This window comes from Phascolarctos cinereus, unplaced genomic scaffold (genome assembly GCF_003287225.1).
Source record: "Phascolarctos cinereus isolate Bilbo 61053 unplaced genomic scaffold, phaCin_HiC Scaffold_5;HRSCAF=322, whole genome shotgun sequence".
NCBI classification, from domain to species: domain Eukaryota; kingdom Metazoa; phylum Chordata; class Mammalia; order Diprotodontia; family Phascolarctidae; genus Phascolarctos; species Phascolarctos cinereus.
This window is the reverse complement of record NW_027555958.1, coordinates 265,194,664-265,211,027: the sequence shown is the minus strand read 5'-3', so window position 1 is coordinate 265,211,027 and position 16,364 is coordinate 265,194,664. Positions and strand designations below refer to the sequence as shown.

The 16,364-nt window shown below is 37.7% G+C and overlaps 1 protein-coding gene across 1 annotated transcript in view; it reads right to left on the bottom strand.

Annotated features, from left to right (window-relative positions):
* Positions 1-5,498: 5,498 nt before the first annotated feature.
* LOC110193947 (uncharacterized) overlaps positions 5,499-16,364 on the bottom strand; it is a 251,167-nt gene continuing 240,301 nt past the window's right edge. The window contains exon 3 of the transcript XR_013487151.1: positions 5,499-5,981. The gene's annotated coding sequence lies outside the window, so the exon portion shown is untranslated. The remainder of the gene's footprint in view (positions 5,982-16,364) is intronic.

Sequence of the window (16,364 nt, the reverse complement as noted above, 5' to 3'; positions counted from 1 at the left end):
AGATACGAGACTTTAAGATAAGCTGTGCTTTTGGATATCTCAGTTCACCAAATCCAACCTGGTGATCACATATTTATTAAAACCTGGCAGAGACGTGCATTGGGACCCAAGCGGAAAAGACTCATGGTGTTCCTGATCGCTTTGATAGGTATTAAGGTTAAGGAAAAAGAGTCTTGGTGTCACTACACTCAAATAAAAATGGACCCCATCACAGTGCGAATATGTTGAGCCCTCCAGAAGCAGATGATGGCTGGGTCCATGCATGACTTCTGTATTTTCTTTTCTTCTTTTTTTTTTTGGATGGGGGCAGAAAACATGCTTAACTTGAGTAGACTTTGTTCACCCCTTGTATTGGTAGCTATACTAAGCTGTACTAAGATATATTAGAGTGGGAATATGGTATAAATTATTTTCATAATCAGCCTAACTCTAGGATATATGGGCCATGGCTTCCTTCTAGATCTAGAGTAGTGACTATCATGTACTACATTTATAAAACTCAAACAAATTCCTTATGAATGAATCCTATTTTAAACGAATTCAGCACCATAATTGAACTCAATGCTGAAGCCAATATGAGATTACAGTCCAAAAACAGATGGGGGGGCTGGGAGGGAGAGGAGGTAAACTCACTTGGGCTTGCCTCAATATAAATGAATAATTAATGAACTGAGGTTAGACAATTGGCATTGCAAAATCAAGTGGCCCTTGACTATTTTTTGGCCAGTCAAGGGGTTGTATGCACATCAATAGAAAGTGAATGTTGCACACATGTGTCTGACTAAATTCTTAATATTACTGATTCCCCTGAATCACACTGGGAAGATAGGAAAGGGTCTGGAGGAGATGAAACATGAAGAGATTTCTGACTGGGACATTTGGGGTCTTTTGCCAGGAATGGGCTGGATCAAGGAAATTTTGAAAACCCTCTGCTATTTCATATCAATAATTGTTACTATGTTGATTTTGTTTTGCTGTTGTATTCAGTGCTTCCCTCTGCTTGTGGAAATGCCTGCCAGAAAAATTATATGAAGGTATCTTCTATTCTTTTCTGGAAAGGGGGCCCTGCCGTTGATACCAGATTTGTTTACTTTTCATTCATCCTTCCCCTCCCCATGCCCCAGTTTGGCAGCCTCCTACTCTTCCCTCATCTGTACCCTCTTCCTTCATCCCCCAGATCTCAATCCTGGAAGTAAGAGTCTGTCTCTTCTTTCTCTACCTTTCCTTTTGAAGGACACAGACATGCAGAAGCCTCAGGGGAGGGATTTTTCTCTTTATCTGCTGCTATATCTTCCTCTTTCTTTCCTTCCCATTCATTCCAGAAATCTCTCAAATTTCCTCTTACTCCTTTTCATTTTATTATATCTTCTTTACGTCTTGTGGAATTAAAAAAAAAATCTTGTGCCACCTAATTCCACCCTCCCAACAGTTTAAGACTATTAAATAATGATAATGATAATCATTTCTTTGTTCAGGTCAATCTCCTGAACTGTTCAGCTCTAAAGGTCTCAAACCCAAGGTCATGGGCCCCTCCACTTTGCTCAGATCAATCTTCTCCACTGCTGAATTCTGACAAATCCCCATGTTGGTTAGCCCTTTGTTGCATGTTCTTTGTTTGAAATATGGTATGAGGCAGTGACTGCACATCAATGCTGTGCCATCTACCTTTGCATATTAAATCGAGACCACGTCTTCCCAGGAAAAGAAAATACACAGGGCATCTTTCTTGCCTAACTGCAGCAGGCAGCTAAACAGCACCCCCTCCCCCTCCAACTCCCTCCTGCATGCTTTCCCCACTCCCTTGGTGAAACCCCCTCCTCACCCCACCCCCTCAGAATCGCTCAGCCAACCCAGGCATTTCAGATGGTGTCCTTTGTTCTTCAGAGTCCTTTTTTTTTTTTTGGTCTAAGATAACCTGCTTGAAGAGCATCTGTTTCTATGCTCGCATCATTTTTCCTTTGTTTTTTTTTAAACTTTGCATGACTTACATGAATTTATTAGCATTTATCCTTGTTTTAAAAATGTTGTTTATAGTAATCTTAACAATCATCAACAAATGCAAACATTTCAATAAACAAAGAACAAAAAAAGGGATTGTATAAGAACCTGTAAGGTTGTTTGTTACATATCATTTAATTTTTAAGAATATATATATATATATATTAAATTTAACAAGGTAGTGATAAAATAATTCCATCGTTTGTGTCCCCCTCCACATTTCCTTTTGCTGTCTTCTGTGCATTTAAAAATGTTTTATTAATGCTTCTTTTTTGCATATCCATCACTACCTACTAACCTACCGTGTCCCCCTCCCCTTCCCTTGGAATAGAAACCCTCCCTTTTAACAAATATGTATAATCAAGCAAAACAAATCAACACGTTGGCCATGTCTGAGAATGCATATCTAATTTTTCACTTCTAGCCCATCGCCCCTCTGCCAAGAGGTGGGACTTATGTTTCATCATCAGGCTTTTGAAGTCATTGCTGTTTGCTGCTTTGATCAAAAACTTGATTAAATCAAAGGCATCCAGGGTCTTCCCCCTTTCTTCTTCCCCCAGAGAAAAGAATGTGTTTATTTGGGACTGGTCCTTAAAGGAGGGCATGTAAATAGCAGACACTGTTTAGATTTTACTTCTCTGTGACTTGTGCCCTTTGTCTTCTGGTCCCTAATCTATATCCCTGCCCTAGACCCTCAGATTCTCTGTGGTCTTACTTTCTTCTCCTTCCAGGGTCTCTGTCAAACTCCTATAAACTGAAGCGCAAAATGAGGATATCCTGATCAGGATTGCAGAGGGAGAGGAGATCATATAATTTATGGCACAGTTAAAGAATGCCAAAGCTCCTGTAGTCTTTGACCTTTTCCACACCTTCCAATAGGGTCAATAATTTAGAAGAGGGAAAAGATAGCAAAGTTAGGGTCTTCCTTTCAAGAGTCACTCCTTTCTAGCCCATTGAACTGATAAGCACTTTAACTGAAAAGAGGAAAAGCTTCCCAGTTACAAGCACTCAGTATGCTTTATACTAGTTTATCAATATATAGAACCTATTTGGCCCTTTTCAATTCTACCCCGCAGCCTGGAGAAAATTACTTAAAGGTTACTTTAAGTAATTTAAAGTAACCTTTAAGTAATTTTCACCAGAGATTTTTTCAAAAGGAGGAAAAGCACAATGAACAATATAAATCAGATGAAGGACAATTATTTATTTCTTTCACACAAAAGAAATGTTAAAAATACGGAAGACTCACAAACTTGCATTAATAAAAACTTTAAGCAGCAGCAGTAACTTATAACCACTGCTATACTCTCCCAGGAGATTGAGCCTTAAAACACCAAAATTGTAGACGACTAAATTGTGATTTTATCTTCACTTCAGCTGTGCATTGTTTTAAAAAGTCCCTTCAGATCTTATTTTCTGGAAATGGTTGTGCTCATCTTTTCCAAAAGCTTCCCTACTAGCTGCAGGGTATCAGGGTACTCCTGATATGCTCTGGAATTCACGAGATTGCTTTCAAAGATGAAAACATCCATTTCAGTAGCAATTCTCAGTCTCCTGGACTCAAGAAAGAAACAAGGCATAATGGGAATCTAGGGTTTTCATACACAGTCACATGCTTACCTAGGTAGGCCAGCATATTTCAACTGGGGTGATTAGGGTCAAGCTGCCCCTCCACAAGTATTCCAGGGATATTCTCAAAGAGCTTTAGCATGTTTAAAAATGAGGATATAAGATGAACTAGAGGTTAGAGTCACTTCCTTTAAGTTGCACTGAGTGGGTCATTCCTGGCTCAGTGACCAGATCTCTTGATACAGAAACCCCTTGCTGATATCACTGGATCAAGATACCAATGAAGGGACTGCTTCATCACCCTCAGGTGCCTAGGTCCTTCAGTGATAAGCTGTATCTCCCTGCCTAGAAGCAGTCTGGACAGCTGAGCACATACTTGTTAAGGTGACCCCCATAGGTCCATCCCCACATGTGCTCCACAAGAGGTACTCCAATATAATCCCCAAAGAAACACACACACACACACACACACACACACACACACACACACACACACACACACTTCTGACTCTTCTGACTGCCAAATAAGATCCAAAGGTGAAGAGTGAGATTCTCAAGTCAAGATACCTTAAATCCTGCTCACTGTGTTTACAGTATCTTTGCATGCCCTATTTCCTTAATATGAGAGAAAGTTCACGGCTTGTTTTACCTCTGGGCATCAGCCTGAAAGAATACTTGCCCCTTATTTCTAGTCAGCTGGATAGTACTTCATACATGGTTGATGCTTAATCGACTTGCCCCTTGCATGTAGTTGATGTTAATGAATATTGGTCAGTTGATCAGTTGCTTGATGTAATGCGTCTGAGCTGATGCTTAGGTTTTCCATAGTACTCAGGCACATTAGGTCTATTCTGGCATCTTGTACTAAATGACAGAGCTAAGATGGGAGGAGAGTCAGCTGAAGAATGAGAGTTCTTTCTGTGTGTTATGTGGGGATACGAGGGAGGAAAAAATCAAGCTGGCTCCTAGAGTGGCATTGATCAGTCTCTCTTATTCTCTTACATATACCAACTCAAGCCCCCTTCTGCTCTCCTTCCCAGGCTGAATAATCTCTGTCTGTATGGGTCTCATTGGGATGCACCAGTCAGATTGTCTAATTACCATTCAATGACCCTTATTTCTCTCTCTCTCTCTCTCTCTCTCTCTCTCTCTCTCTCTCTCTCTCTCTCTCTCTCTCTCTCTCTCTCTCTATATATATATATATATATATATATATATATACACATATATCTCCCCCCACCCTTCCATTCCCTCTCTTGTTATTTTCAGGCTTCTCACCTTCTAAAACATTTTCTCCTCCAACCTCACTTGTTATTTCAATTTCATTTCTTCATTTCCTCTAATCTTGAAAATTTTCAGAAAGAAGCAAGAAAATGAGAAAAGCTATCAGCCTCAAAGTGAGCCCTAACAGGAAAAGAGAATAGGCTTGATTCTTTTTGTTTCTCTCTGAGAGACCAAGGAGAAGAGAATTAATAAGGACATTTCTTCCTGAGCTCCAAAAAGGCAATTTTGTCACTGAGTGCTGATGTGGTTGTCTTTCTTCCCTCTCTTCCCTTTGCCTCCACCAAGCCTCCCTGAATCAATCCCTACTAACACAGTCCCCACTCAGGGCCACATTGTCTCTGTAGACATACAAAGATGTTACTCTTTACTTCCACAAATTACCAATTGCACAGGCAAACACTCACTGCCCCTTCCTCCTCACCTTAAATCTGTAACCACATACTCATGCAACCATCCCATTCATCAATTTCTGGACTTGTTTTGCTCAATAGACTATGTTCTCTTTTTTGTTCCTAGTCCTAAAATACAGAACTTCATCCCTCTGATGGTCTATTATCCTGGGTAGCTTCAGGTTTTTTTTTTTATTATGAACTTAACAAACATGAACATTTTAATAGACAAAAATTTAAAAAAAGAACATGAAAGTGTGAACTTTTATCATGAATAGTTTATTACTTACATTAAGTTTAATGTCATAGTAATAAAAGGGCCTCACTTGTCTAAAATCCTGAATTTCCTTCTGTTCTCTTCTAAATATTTTTTGTTCCATTATCACTCTTCCTCTACCCCCACATCTATGTTTCAAAATCCTTTGCTAAAGATTATAGAAATTTTTACTCCATCTTTAAGAAAAGAGAAGCTAGGAGAGATGTTTGTATCTGACATTTGATGATCTGTAAAGATCCTCTTCCTTTTGTAAGAGGGGACTGGCCATTGAAAGTCTAGTCCTTGTGAGCACATATATCATGTTTGGCCTAATGCAGTCCTCCATGTGGACTTCAGATCAGGTATTCTGTGGCTATTTCCAGGGTGTTCACCACATGGTGAAGAAAGGCTTCCCAATTGTCTTCTGTGATGGAACTGAGCCCCAAGAGATCCACTACAATTTGTCCTCCTCACTCAAACATATCCTGGTAAGAAAAAAAAAAAGCAAGATTGAGTTGTTAGGGCCTATTGTATGTATGTTCAGTTTTATTTCAAAATCCAATAGAACAGCCTTTCCCCATCACATGATAAGCAAAATGGAAACAGTCACAGAACACCTGCACATACTCCAAAGTCTGCATGGAGGATTGCATCAAATGCTTCTCAAGCTCATAAGAGCGGAGCTTTCATTGGCCAGTCCCTCATTACCCTGTTAGGTTTGGAGAGAGATTGAGTAAGATATGAATAAAGAAAACAAAGAGTACTTCTTTCTTTATGAAGCACTTGTAACTTTGATCTTGTAAGGGGGATCCTTATGAAGAAACTTTCGTTATTCTTTTTTTTTAGTGAGGTGGTAAGGGTTAAGTGACTTGCCCAGAGTCACACAGCTAGGAAGTATTATGTGTCTGAGGAAACAAGGAAAGTTCTCTTGCAGAAGTTGAGATTTTAGCTGAGACTTGAAGGAAGCTAAGGGGCAGAGATAAGAAGGTGGATAATTGCAAGTGTGGGGAACAGCCTGGGAAAATGCACAATCCTGTTGGAGTACCTTGTGTGAGGAAAAGCAAGGAGGCTAAGATTACTGAGTCAGAGTGTGAGAAGGGGAATAAGGTATGAGAAGACTGGAAGGGTAGGAAGGAGCCATGTTGTGAAGGGCTTTAAAAGCCACTCAGTCTCAGGTCAAGGAGAAAATATTGCAAGCACCCAGAAAGAAACAATTCGAGTATTGTGGAAACACACTCAGGATAACACAAAGTTTAGCAGCTTCTACATTAAGGGTCCAGAGGGCTTGGAGTATGATATTCCAGAGGGCAAAGGAGATAGGACTACCAAGAATCACCTACCCAGCAAAACTGAATATAATCCTTCAGGGTAAAAAATGGTCATTCAATGAAATAGGGGACTTTCAAGCATTCCTGAGGAAAAGACCAGAGTTAAATAGAAAATTTGACTTTCAAATACAAGATTCAAGAGAAACATGAAGAGGTAAACAGGAGAAAGAAATCATAAGAAGGTTGAACTGTTTACATTCCCACATGGAAAGATGATATTTGTAGCTCATGAAATCTTTGTCAGTATTAGAGTAGTTGGAAGGAAAAAATTATATAGATAGATAGATAGATAGATAGATAGATAGATAGATAGATAGATAGATAGATGGCACAGAGTGAGTGTTGAAGATGAAGGGGTGATATCTAAAAAATAAAATTAAGGGGTGAGAAAGGATTATACTGGAAGAAGGAAAAAGGGAGAGGTAGAATAGGGTAAATTATCTTACATAAAACGACAAGAAAAAGCTTTTACAGTGGAGGAAAAGAGGGGGGAGGTGAGAGGGAGTGACTGAATCTTATTCTCATAGGATTTGGCTTAAGGAGGGAATAACATACACACTCAATTGGGTACAAAAATCTATCTTACCCTACAGAAAAATATGGGGGAAAGGGATAAGAGAGGGCAGATTGGGGGGGAAGGGTAATCAGAAGCAAACACCTCTGAGGAGGTACAGGGTCAAAAGAGAGAATAGAATAAATGCTGGGCAGGATAGGATGAAGTGAAATATAATTAGTTTTTCACAACATAACTACTATGGAAGTGTGTTGCATGGCTATACAAGTATAACCTGTATCAAGTTTCTTGCCTTGTCAATAAGAGTGGGTGGGGAGGGAGGAAGGGAGAAAATTTGAAATCCAAAGTTTTAAAAACAAATATTAAAAATTGTTTTCATACACAACTGGGAAATAAGATATGCAGGCAATAGGGTATAGAAGTTATCCGGCCCTACAGGAAAATAGAAGGTGAAGGGGATAAAAGGGGGGGAGATAGAAGGGAGGGCAGATTAGGGGATGGAATATTCAGAATGCATGCCATTTTGGGGTGGGGAGGGACAAGATGGGGAGAAAATTTGGAACTCAAAATCTTGTGGAAATGAATGTTAAAAACTAAAAATAAATAAATAAATAATGACAAAATTTTTAATTTAAAAAAAAAAAGAATGAAGTGGAGTCTCTCATGGAAGAAATGGGAATGGGAAAAGCATACATTATCTCCCCTCTGTCAAACTGCAAACTAAAATCTTGTCCATAAGCACACACCACATAAAATACCTCATTACAGAAAGCAAAGAAACGCCAAACATGGTAACTTTCTCAGGAAAGTACTCTTTTTTTACTGAGGAAGACAGTGTAGAGGTCTGAGTCAGGTATGCAATAGATTTCTACATGGTTGGAAGACTTCTAGGGGACAAGAATCATTTAATGTAAACCCTTTAAGGCTTTGAATTTGTACACCTGCAGAGCTAAGAGAAGAACCCCTGTACTCATATATAGGGCATACATGCAAAGATTTGAGTTGATGTATAGCCCTAGCTAAATTGGTAATGTAGTTCAGTACAAAAGAGTGCTGCCATCAGAATTCCTGTAATGGGTAGACATCTTAGCCTTATTACTGAAGGGGAAAAGGTAATGTGCACAGGCAGATTTTGAGATGGCTTAGGTGGATAGTTGAATGGCTAGATGGGATGTAAAGATGAAACATGGCCAAAGAGTAGATGTAATTGGCTAAGAGGGCAACTCAGCAGCCAATCAAATGTTCTAGGCAATGAGATGGGAATTCCAAAGATAAGTGCATTAATTTCTACAGAGAAAGGGAACGTGAATGCTGAAGGAACAAAATTGTCAAGGTCAAGGTCTGGTATGGCAGATAATGGTTCAGATGAGGAGAAGCAAGGCAGTGGCAGGCAGGTGGTAAGAAGACCTGGGTAGAAAGCTGGAAGCCTGGATAGGGTGTGAATGTAAAACATGGCCTGGTATTTAGAACCAGTCAGGAGGTATAGTGGATTAAGATGACTGACATTTATGTTTATCAATCCACTTGGTTGATGCCTACAGCAAAAGGTCCAAACATGAATGGATTAATTTCCCCAGAGACTGGAAATATGAACTATAAAGGTCTAAGTCATGTGTGGAGGTACTGTTCCAGGTGAAAAGAAGTAGAGATGAGATGGTTTAAGTGGATAGCTGGATAGGGTCTGAAGTTGAATCAGCCTGGCATCTAGGAACAGTAGATAGCTATAAGTGGGTTAAAAGGACTAATTTGTATTAATTCAATTACCAATTAATTGGATCGGGGCCCATGTTGGGAATATGAAAGACAAGTATATGGGACTTAAGGGAATCAGTTCTAGAGGTTCTATATGCAGCAGTCTAGGCCCATTATAGAAAATCCTGGCCTGTTAAGGAGGTTCAAAGTGGTAGAGTCAGGCAGATGGTGAAAGGGTCTGGTTGATTAATGGGATGTGAAGGTAGAAGACAATAGGAAGTTGGAGCTAGAATGGAAGGATGGTTTACAGGAGCTCCTTGGAGAGGCAAAGAAAGATGATAGCAGAGCAGAATTAATATACCCAGAAATAAAAATAAACACTATTTCATGGGACATTTTGTCATTACATATTGTAATATTCATAGTAAATATTTGCAAAAAGATTCCTGTGAAAATAATTGCAGCTTATGCAGCAACATTGGTTGCTATGGATAAAATACTAGAGAAAACCTACAAGAACTTGATAATATACTCCAAATCAAATCAACATACAATGCAAAGTTGTCAAAGGTGAGGATGGGGAGAAATCTATGAGAAAGTATGATCCATGCTAAAAAACAAAAGATGCCAAAAACATGGAAGCTACATAGACATCTCATTGCTCCATAACACAAACACTTTATCTGAAAAAAAAAATTGGCAGATATTGAACAAGATAACCATCAAGACTCATTATTGATGTAGGAGTTACCCTTGAGTAAGCTGTGCATGTACAGTCAGACCACTGATACATCAGAATTAAGATCAGAATTGGTAAGAAACAAGACAGCTTAATAATCTATAGTGTACATTCAAAACCATTGAATCCTGAATTATTTAAACAAATTATTAAAAATGGAAAGTGAGAAACAGATGCCAGATATGACATTAACATTCAGTTATTAAAAGTCAAAAATGAAAAACTGATGATAGAAATGACATTGACTAAAAGTTTTTGATTAATATTTGTGCATTTTGTTCTTTTTGTTGCTTTGACTTTTCTTGACCCACCTTAAACTTTTGACCTTTGCTTTAAATTGCTGAATGAGAGAATGTAAAATTGTACATATGTGTTTATTTTCTGAACGCCTTTTCACATTTTAGTTATCTTTAATTAGGCAATGGTGTGTTCAGATTTACTACTGCATATACTAGTTAAATACTGAAATATTTTTCTAATGCTGTTCTGTAGATTTATAGTTCTCAAGTCACTTCTATAGAGGCAGTGTTTGATACCTGTTTTTAGTAATATTCCTTGGTATCTCCAGACCTTCCCTCCTCTAGTTCTTACCATATGCTGCTGGGTATAGATCCTGAATATTTTTAAAATTTCTGTCAAATACTTCAGGAGAATAACTTCATTCATGTTGGTTATACAGATACCAGCTTTTCTGAATTACGATGTTTGGATTTGGTCTTGTAGTTGTATTTTTGCCATCAAATTTAAAAAAACAAAATTTTCAAAATTGCCTATCTCCTTTACAAAATAATGAGGTATTAGTTCTAGTTTTGTCATCCTTAGGTGCAATTTTTGGAGTTTTCACCAAGTGAAGTTTTTCAATAACCCCAAGGTCTTCAACTTTCCTATCTTCAAATTTGAATAGCTATTTGATTTAATTTCTCATTTTATTTAATCTAAGCTTAGGGATGAAATTATTTTTACAATTGCTCTATACTGGTCAGTGGTACATTTTCAGTGTGATTTCGCTGAGGAAAAAGCATTAAAAAACCCTTGTGTATAACTGATGAAATCTATCTCACGTTTTATAATGACATAATTCTGGTTCTTAATGAAAGCATTCATGTCTTTGATTCATTTCACATGTGCACATGGTTTGCCCACTTTAGTGGTCAGCACTATTTCCACCAAAGCATTTCCATCAAGTGAAATATTAGGAGTTCTGATTTGTTCTGGTGCATCTTGCCTTTTTATGGCACTAGAACATGAAGGAATGACATTTGTTCTAAATTCTTTTTGCCAAGCTGATAATCATAGCTGATTTGAGTATGATCAGACTCCAATTCTATGCTACTCTTTATGTTTCTTAGATTCATGGGAGCAATTTCATCACACTGGCTTCAGTGGAGTAGTGGATAGGACATCAAACTTAGAATCTGGAAGATCTCAATTCAAATCAAATTCAAATTTACTAAAGAGACCTCTAAAGTCTTTTTCAGCCCTAAATCAATGATCCTATTACAACACAAATGGAAATGTTTAGAGTGGTCCTTGATGTGATCTCCCACAAAAGTCTAAATTCTCAGAGACAGGCAACCACCATGCAGTTACATTCAAATTTTCACAGAGTCCTAGAGGGTAACCCTAGTTGTTGTTGGGTTTTTTTTCCATTGCAGATGTTTATAATAAAATGTATTTGAGTTGAAATATACAAAGGACAAAATACAAATGTTATCATGAAAATCATGAATTTTTAAAATAAAGAATTATTCTGTAAATTATATAATTACAAGAATGTTTTCCCCCAGAATGTTGAAACTTTTGTTTAACAAAAACTATTTTGGTAACAGGTTAAAATATGTAATCTCACAATTTAACAAGCAATTAGTTAGATCTGACAAGTACTTTGTCATGATAAAGGAGATATTGATGAAATTATAGCAATTTGAGAACAATTTAAGTATATTTACTTCCATTGCATTCATGAGTAGTACTTTCAATGTTCCACACTCTCCCCCTCACCACCCCGCCCTCTGCCATCTCCCAGGCATCATACCAAGCCACTTACCTTCTTTCATCTGCTTCTAAAGGGTCATCAGCTAAAGCACCATCTATTCCCTACTATGTGGTAAAAGGTGCCTGGATTGAGACTCAAAAGATTGGTTGCTAAACTTAGACTTATCATTAAGTAGCTACATAACTTTAGATGATAATTTAACCTCTGAGGGCCATGGCATAGTAAAAGATGGCACTCCTGAAAAGCTTCACCTCTCTAGGTAATGTTGGATGGTAATAGCTATAACTGTATTCTTTTTTTCCATCAGGAATTCAAAGCTAAAGACTGCTTCTACTACTGGTGTTTTCAAACAGCTCTGACAAGTTGCTTTTGGTCCTGTATTTATCTTTCTTCTTCTGTTAAATTCTTCAGTTTCTTCAACCCACCAGCTTCAGCCTCTGTCTTCTACCTACTGTACACCTCAGTGGCTTAAATCAGAACCTTTTGAATCTCTTTGACTCACCTTTCATTTAATAACTCACAAAATTTCCTTTAAGTCAACAGATCATATTTAATCTCATCCTCCAAATAATTATATAATTTCTCATGTATTTAGTTTTGACCCTTAAGTTTTGAAACAGATATGTGCAAATGAGCTGAGGGACCTTAATTCCCTGTAGCTCTTATGTTCTCAAAGTAGTCAAATTCTCATTTTCCTTTTGAAATTATGTTTCTTCATACTCATGTTTCCATCTTGAAACAACTAAAGTTTCTTAATGCCTTTTTATTTCATCAAATGGAGACATCATCCTACATATTCTATGAATCAATTTAAGCCTTTGTATTTACACCACAGTTCATTTTTTTTTGTCCAAAGCTGCTCAAAAACCATTTGAAAGCTATATTTGTTCATGCACATATTTTATCAATTGGTATTAAATGAAAGATCTCATAATCCTTCCAGCGATCATAATATCCATCGTAATAGGGGCAATATCTTATATCTTATAACAGTTGATTTAAATCTTTTCTTTCACAGAAAAGTAAATTTTCAATTTTTTTTTTAGCACAGAACTGCTGAGTGAAAATGTCCTTAAAGGTTCATAACAAACCATGAATAAAAAAAAAGAAAAACTATTTGTTAAGACCTTAGTCTGTGCTAAGTCCTATGCTAAATACTGCGGATAAAAATACAAAAGTAAAACTGTTCCTCCCCTGAAGGACTTACTTTATCATCTAATGGAAAAAGATAACACAACTAGTAATTGGTAGCCAGGGAGTACTATTTTTGATTTGGAAAGTCACAGAGATATTAAGTAGAGCCATAGGGAAAACTAATCAAAAGACTTATTCATCTTTTAACTCTAGAGCTAGAAAGTATATGTGGGAGAGGGGAAACTGAATTGCTACCTCAACTACTAGTCTCAACAGAAACCAATTGGCCAGTGTTTCAGTGTTCCTGTCAGGCCTTCACAGTTACCATGTGTATCTATCTAGTAGCAAAGACCTTTGGTCAATTACCCTGACTAAAGTTGCTTTATTTTACTGTTGGCCTCTACCCCACAAAAATGATAATTGCTTTGAGGGGATTATAACCACCATCATCTTATCATCTTATTCTTCTCTCTTTTTTTGTTGGTGGTCAAAAAGAACTGATCCTGGAACAAATCTACTGCCTTTTTTTTTAAAGTTCTTTCTACTCATTGTCCTAAGAACAATTTCAAAGGGGAAAAATGACGGGTTTTGTAGTTGAATTAAAAGAGTAGGAAGTAAGCTTATCCTCTGTTGGCTCACTGAGAGTATCCTTGGTATATATCCAGTAAGATGACAGGACAACTGGGATGATATGTAATCCCTCCTGTTCCCACATGATTTTGGTCTCTTTGGAAGCTTTACTTTCCATGTAGCTTTGAGAATGTCACCTATTAAAAATCTTGTTCTTAATTTTTTTATGTTCAATCAATAAACATTTACAGATCAATCAATAAGCATTTACTTAAGTCCCTACTATGTGCTAGTCTTTATGAGATATATATGAAACAATTCCTGTTCTCAAGGAACATATCCTAATGGGGTAGGATGATGACACGTATAAATATAAAGATATATAAATATAAAACATATAGATATGTACATTTTATTTCTCTATATATAACATGTATATACATACAGAGAGAGAGAGAGAGAGAGAGAGAAAGAGAGAGAGAGAGAGAGAGAGAGAGAGAAGAGAGAATAAATACCCCAAAAAAGTCATTTAATACAAGGTAGCTTTGGATTTAGGATGCTAAAAATGGGACGGGCATCATGTAGAAGGTAGAAGTTAAGTTGAAGGAAGAGAGGTACTCTGTGAGACAAAGATGAGAAAAGAGTACATTATAGTCATGGGAGATGCCAGTGCACAGTCACAGAGATGAGAGATAGAGTATTCTATAACAAAAAAAAAGAAGAAAAGACAGTTTGGTGCATACCTAGACCATCTAAGATAGCATCATTTACCTGCTAGGGGACCTGTTTCTAGGAGACTAAAGAATTGGAGCATATGTCGATATTCTGCATTGACCTACCAAATGGTTGGGAATGCTCTTTATCTCTTAGTTACATAACTAGAACGATAGCATCTTTTACATGAGCCAACTCAGCAAAAGTGGTGGTTTTTCCTGAATTTCCATCTGAGGTTTAAAGATGTCACGCACACCATTATGAGGAGAGGGCCTGAGAACTGCTTCCTTCACCCTTTTATATCATGTGTTTCCGAGAAATGGGCCTGGAGTTTTGGGCTTTTCCTTTGTCTCTTTTACTTCTTGAGATAAGTTGTAAAGTCTCTGACCGAGAGATCAAGTCATGGAAATCCAGGAATCCAAGAATCTAAGCCAAGTATTGCAGTCACCTCAGTAGTAAATCCCTGAGGAGCAAGGAATTGGGAAAACTAACCCACTGGGACTTTGGACTTAAATTTGGTGGGACTGATGCTAAGTAGGAGCTACACTATGGACCTAATCCTCCCTCACTCCCTAGAGGCCAAGGTAGTGTGTTGGGAAAATGTTTGTATGTTTGCTCTTGCTATCTCTTTAAAGAAAATATCCCTTTGTAAAAGCTAATATTATGTTAAGTGGTTAAACAAAATTGGGGTGCTAGTCACTAAGCCCCTAAAATGGGAATATAATTAGTTGAGTTTCCTAGCCAATATAAGAGAAGAGAGATTTCCCAGACCCCTTAGGGAACTGGAGAACCCTGAGGGGAAATAAAATGTAACAGGCTTGATCTTGAGATAATAGGACATAATAAATCATGTTACTCCAGATTTTAAAGGGTTTTTAAAAACCAAACAAAGGATTTTATTTTTTCTCCTAGAGTCAATAGGGAGCCAATGGAGTTGATTGAGTATAGGAGTGACAAGGTCAGATTCGCACTTAAAGAAAATTATTTTGGCCGCAAGAGAGAGTTAAGTCAGGGAGACTAATTAACAGAGTCTTGCAATAATCTAGGCAAAAGGTACTAAGGGCTTAAACTAAGGTTATGACTGAGGGAGAGAAGGGGCCAGATGTGAGGGACATTGTAAAAGTAGAAAGAGCAAGATTTGACAATTTATTGGATAAGTGGGGTAGAGAGAAGGATAATTTAAGAATTATGAATATATAAGGCTATGCCTGCAGGAGACTGGGATAGTGGTGGTACATTCAACTGAAGTGGGGAAATTTGGAAAAGGAGTACACTTTGGGGAAAAGATAATGAATTCTTTTTTGTACACATTGAGTCTGAGATGGCAAAGTTTGATTGAAGCTCAGGGGTGAGACTGGTGCTGAATACATAGATCTAGGAGTTATCAGCAGACAGACAATAATTTAATGCATAGGAGCTGATGAAGTTCCCTAAAAGGAGTGCAAAAGACAGAGAGTCTACCGAAAAAGCCTTTGGGAGTCCCCACTATTATATGGTGTGATCTGCATAATGAACTAGCAAAGAAGACTGGGAAGGAAGGGTTAGATATAGACAAATAGAAGTAGAACCAGAAAAGGGTAGTGTCAGAAAAATACAAAGAGAAAAGAGTATCCAGGAGGAGGGGATGCTCAATCAGTGTCAAATGCAACAGATATGTTGCAAAGGATAGAGGTCTGAAAATTGGCAATTAAGAGATTTTTTGATAACTTTGGAGCAAACAGTTTCAGCTTGAGGTTGGAATCCAGATTTCAAAAAGGTAGAAGGGGAAAAGGAGAGGAAGTAGAGGCAATGAGTATATTATTGTTAGATATCTGTGGCTTATCAGAATACATTGAAATGACTCGTGGGTTATAGGTATATATACATATATTTTTTACACACACACACATATATATATATATATGTATGTATGTATGTATGTGTGTATGATCTGAGAAGATCTGGCTCATTCTGTTCTGAAGGGTAGGAGGAAGACCATGCTAGCACCTCCAACAGCTCAGGTGGAAGGGAAGGAGCAGGCAGTATCCAACACGGTCAAGTTTGGGTAAATTTCCCCTCCAGTCTAGAAGAGGAATATTAGACTAGAATCATATCCATTTGCCACCAAATATTGCTAGTTCAAGAGTATGAGTGTGGGTCCAAAATGAAAAATGGCTTCCGTGATTGCTCCCAAGAAAGGGG